Source organism: Coenobita brevimanus, chromosome 48 (assembly GCF_032717465.1).
Source record: "Coenobita brevimanus isolate Jiangsu-jjx chromosome 48, ASM3271746v2, whole genome shotgun sequence".
NCBI lineage: Eukaryota > Metazoa > Arthropoda > Malacostraca > Decapoda > Coenobitidae > Coenobita > Coenobita brevimanus.
Genome location: NC_137001.1, coordinates 13,571,466 through 13,576,887, shown reverse-complemented (window position 1 = coordinate 13,576,887; position 5,422 = coordinate 13,571,466). Strand labels below are relative to the sequence as shown.

General features: G+C 47.5%; 1 pseudogene; it reads right to left on the bottom strand.

Moving 5' to 3' along the window:
* Positions 1-1,519: 1,519 nt before the first annotated feature.
* Positions 1,520-5,422, bottom strand: part of LOC145399295 (uncharacterized) — a 33,344-nt pseudogene continuing 29,441 nt past the window's right edge.

The window sequence follows — 5,422 nt, the reverse complement described above, 5'->3', positions numbered from 1 at the left end:
ACTTGTGTCCCTCCTCATCTTGCCCAGGGAACACAGGGTGCACCGCAGCCTCCTCTTGTTAGGGATCCTCTCCCGCTGGTGCCCCAGTGTGTTGTCCAGCCGCAGTCTGTAGTCCACAAAGCGACGTCGCCTGCTGGGCTGGAGTCCTGGGTGTCCCTGGTCCTGTCGTCCTGGAGGTGCAGCTGCAGGCCCAGGCATGTCAGTGACAGCAGGTTCTCCCGACGGACCAGGAAGTGGTGATGGCTCCCTCTCCACCTGTGCTGGTTGCTGAAGTGATGGTGGTGGTGGCTCCTGTGCTGGGACTCCTCCTGCAGGTGGTGCTCCAGGCTGGTCCGGGTCCCCTCTTGGTGGTGCAGGAGCCAGTGGTGTTGGCAGCTGTGGTGGTGCTGCAGTAGGTGCTGGGAGTCTTGCTGGCCGTCGGGCTGGAAGATCAGGGGCATGGTGGATGACATGCCCTGACGGAGGCCACTCTGCTTCGTCGAAGAAGAGGAGCTTGTTGACGATCTCTTCGACGAACTGTAGCAGAGTGACTGGCCTCTGTGAGCTCTTCTTGTAGAGGGTGAAGGCGTTGAAAATCACCATCTGGATGAGGTAGAATGTTACCTTCTTGGTCCACTTGACGGTCCGGTGTTGCAGTGGGTAATATTGGACCATTTGGTCAAAGTGGTCTACCCCTCCCATATGGCGATTGTAGTCATCCACCACGACGGGCTTGTCCACGGTCTTCTGGACGTAGTTAGTCGTCCCGTCACGTGCCCTGGTCTTCCCTCGAACCCGCTTTGGGTTGGTGTCTGCGCTGTGGAAGGTGGAGATCATGTTGACGATGCACTTGTCCTTCCACAGCAGCACCATCACATGATCTTTATGCATTGCTGTGATGCCCGGCTCCGGTAGATTCTTGTTCCTTGTGATGTCCTGCAGCTGCTTAGGTGCTCCTCTAGCCAGGCGTAGGGTCCCACACACGTAGGTTCCTGCACTGAAGAGGAGTTTGCACAAGGATACAGAGTTGTAATAATTGTCCATGTAAACTTTGTATCCCTGATCCCTCAGCGGCTCTACGAGGCTCCATACTGTCTGCTCCAAGGTCCTCTTCTGCCCCGTGTACACCTCGAAGTTCCAGATGTAACCCAAAGAAGCCTCAGCCAGGATGTAAAAATTGATGGAATACTTGGCAGGCTTCATTGGGTTGTAGACGCAGAAGCTGAGCCTCCCCTTCCAAGCCAATGATCCCTCATCCAGGCTGAGATGTTCCTCGGGTTGGTAGGTGTTCTGGAACCGCTGAAGGAGGTACTCCAGTACCGTGCGAACCCTGATGAGCCGGTCTTGATTGTCCCTGGGGATGGCAAGCGAGTTGAAGGCATGGAAGTGTTTCAGGATGGCCCTGAAACGCCTTCCACTCATCACTTGCGAAAAAAGGGGGTAGTTGTGGAGGCGGGAATGATGCCAGTAATGCCTGATGGTCGGCAGTGACATTACCCCCATTAAGAAGTAAATCCCCAGGAACTTGGCCATTATCTCTTCACTGCAGATCAACCATGAGTCCAAACCAGTCCCCACGAATGCTGCGTAGTTGTTGGTCTCGCGGGTGAAGTACGTCAACAACTCCCTGGTGAAGAAAAGCTGGAAAAACTGCAGAGGAGTTCTTGGCGCATCCACCCTCATCCCCGGGGATCCGGTAAAGGGCCCATTTGCTGGTGTGAATGGGCCACTGCTCCACCCCTCGTCACGTGCGTCAACATCTCTCGCACGGGTCGCAGTGGGTCGGGGTTCCGACACCCTTGTGCCTCCTCGGCGACCCCTTGGCCGGCCTCCATGGCCACGCTGAGGACCGCGGTGTCCTCGTGGAGGTGAAGGTGGTGATGATGACGAGGACGATGACACTGTCTCCTCGTCGGGGGCGGTGATGGTGTCTCCTCTTGCGGCCCGGCCAGGGGAGGACAACACAGTCGCATCCTGCACCAGTTCCAGTGCAGAAATTGCATGGCGTGCAGGTGCCAGTGTCACAAAACTCGGCCCTGCCGGGGACGTCGGGCCGGCCAAGGGGTAACTGGAGGCAAGAGGAGAAGAGACAGCGATCGCTCTTGGTCCGAGAGGTCCCAGAGGAGACGATGCCTGTTCTTGAAGTGGGGACAACGGCTGGGTTGAAACTTCGGACACCGGTGGTGTTGGTGTCCACTTCCGTGTTGGCAGGCGTGGTGGTCCAGACGCCTGAGGGGTGTGCTCCTCTATCTCAACCCAGTCCTCCTCACTTGAAGCACCGCTAATCTCCTCATCCTCCTCGCTTGTCGTCTCCTCCTCGAACAGAACCTTCTGCCACTCCTCGGATGATAGTCCCTTCCTCTCCATGCTGTGATGATGATCCTTGGCAGTTATTTTTCAAAATAAGTACAATGTCTTTTTAGGTTCTGTGCTGTAAAACAAGAGATATTATCCACCCTCACGCAACACCTTCCACTACGAGTATCGCAACACAGGTGATGTTATATGTTTCCAAAGGACCAATCGCTGCAACATATACGAACATTTCACATGAACGATACCTGTTCAGTGTTTTTTCATGCTCTTATAACTGTTCATTGTCGTCCGTGGGTGTGTGCCATACAAAAATATATATATATATATATATATATATAGTTTTTCCAATGTTCTCGGCCCTCCTTCTCCTAAGGTTACCCCCTGCTTTCTCAGGCAGAGGAACTCCTTGAGAGTGAAATGGCTGGGAAGCATGCCGGCACGTGACTGGCTACAGCATAGCTGGGTCTTTCGGGTGTGGGCAATCAGGCAAGTTAGCTGCCTACTGCGACTGCAACACAATGGCGAGGTGTTCAGGAAGTTAGCCAAAGAAACCTTGATGGACTCTGAAAGAACAATAATGGCCCCCAGTCCCGTGCAGCCCTTAAATGGGCAGGGGATGCTAAGAATCTCACGGTTGCCTCAATTACAATCTAATTCCTTTGTCAATGCAAAAAATACAATTAAAATTGGTACTGGAATGTGAGAACGCTAAATCATGACGGTAAAATCGATGAGTTAGTGAAGGTTTTTCAAAATTACGGACTTGATATTTGTGCTCTGACAGAAACTAGATTAACTGGAGTCGATAAGTTGGATTTGGAGGATGGTATACGTTTATTGATATCTGGTCGACAGGACGGAATGCATTATCAGGGAGTAGGATTGTTGCTGGGTTGTAAGGCAAATAAGGCTTTATGTGAGTGGGATCCTATAGATGAGCGATTGTTATACGCACGGTTTAAATCAAATCATGGCAACATCAGTCTGTTTGTGTGTTATGCACCTACTAATGATGCACTCGATGAAAGGAAAGACACATTTTATGAAAAGTTGCAAGAAGGAGTGGGAAGGGTACCTAGACATGATGTTTTGATCTGCGTTGGAGACTTTAATGCAGTAATGGGCTGTTCAAATGAGGGATTTGAGGCATGTATGGGTAAGATGGGAGTTGGTAGTAGGATGAGTGAAAACGGAGTGAGGTTTGGAAGCTTCTGTCTAGCAAATGACTTAGTCATCGGGGGCACACTCTTTCAGCATTGCAATATACTGTACACAAGACAACTTGGGTGTCACCGTGTGGAAAATATAAAAATCAGATTGACCACATCGCTATCAGTAGGAGGCATAGAAGTTCTCTGCTGGATGTTCATGTTAAACGGGGAGCGGATATTGGTAGTGACCATCAACTCAGCATTGCAAAAATAAGGTTTAAACTTAAAAATCAGAAGAAGGAAAAATCTGGTGTTGGTAGATACGATATTGTTAAGCTTAGAAGGGAAGGAGAAGAAAAGGAGGAATTCAGATTAGAATGCAGAAATAGGTTTTTGGTGTTGGAAACGTTGGAAGAGGGCGAGAGAAGTGTAGATGAGATGTGGGAGGATGTGAACAAAGTTTTGCATGAGACTGCTGAATGTACGATTGGAAGGAGACATAGCTTCAGGAGAAAGAAATGGATATCAGAGGAAACGTGGGATATGATAAAAAAGAGAGGTGAGGCTAAATTGAGGAGTGAGATGCAATGCGTTGATGAACAAGAGATTGAATTAGCAAGAGCTGCGTACTGGAGTTTGAATTCAGAAGTAAGAAGGTTAGCTAGGAGAGATAAAAGAAGATGTGTGGATGAAAAGGTTGCAGAGACTGAAATCTTAATAAACAAAAATGATGGACAGAGTCAAAGAATAGCATATGAATCGATTAGAGAACTGAGTGGTAATGCAGGTAAACGCAAGGAAATACCAGTTAGAGACAGGGAAGGAAATTTATTGACCAAAGATGGAGATATTAAAAATAGATGGAAAGAGCATTTTGAGACAGTTCTTAATAGACCAATACCACCAGAAGAGGATATACCGTCTGCTCAGGAAGATTTAAATATAGAAACAGGAGAGTTGAGGCTTGCAGAAGTGGAGAAAGCAGTAAAACAGTTAAAGAATAATAAGGCACCAGGGGAGGATGGTTTATTTCCGGAAATGTTTAAAGTGGAGGGGGATAGATTAATAATGATCTTGACCAAGCTATTCAATAAGATATGGGTGACGGGGTTACTACCATCAGTTTGGAAGAATGGTGTGATTGTTAAAGTTCCGAAGAAGGGAGACCTGAGTGAATGTGGTAATTGGAGGGGAATCTCTTTGTCACCGATAGCTTTGAAAGTTTTCAGTAGAGTGTTGTTAAATAGGTTGGAGCCAGTGGTTGAGGGTATTCTGAGGGATGAACAGGCTGGTTTTAGAAAGGGACGTGGTTGCAATGATCAGATCTTTATAGTTAGGCATTTGATGCAGCAAGTTAATGAAATGAGAGTGCCGTTAAGTCTTTGTTTTGTTGATTTTGAAAAGTCTTTTGATAGTGTTTCGAGAGAGACTATGGGGAAGATCATGAGACATTATGGAATACCAGAGGAGTTTGTGAGGGTCATTATGAACATGCATGAGGACACATTTTGTAAAGTGATGGTTGATGGTTGTCTGAGTGATTCTTTTGAAGTCAAGTCCGGAGTAATTCAAGGTGGTGTTCTATCGCCTTTACTATTTATGTTGGTCATTGATTACATTATGAAACGCGTTGGAACAGAAACCGGTGCAGGTATACTTTGGGGAGAGAACAGGAAACTTTTGGATTTAGATTATGCAGATGATATAGTTTTGATTTGTGATGGGCCAGAAGAGATGCAGAGAGTGTTGGACTGTTTGGTGAGTGAAGGTCGCAAGGTGGGTTTGGTTATTAATTGTGGAAAAACTGAAATAATCAATATGAATATGGAAAATGCGCTGGAATGTGTAATTGGAGGTATGGTTGTAAAGCAAGTTGATAGGTTTAAATATTTAGGTACTTATTTAGCCAAGGATGGTTCTTTGAACTTTGAATTCGAGGAAAGGTTAAAGAAGGCTAATCAGGCAATGGGAATGCT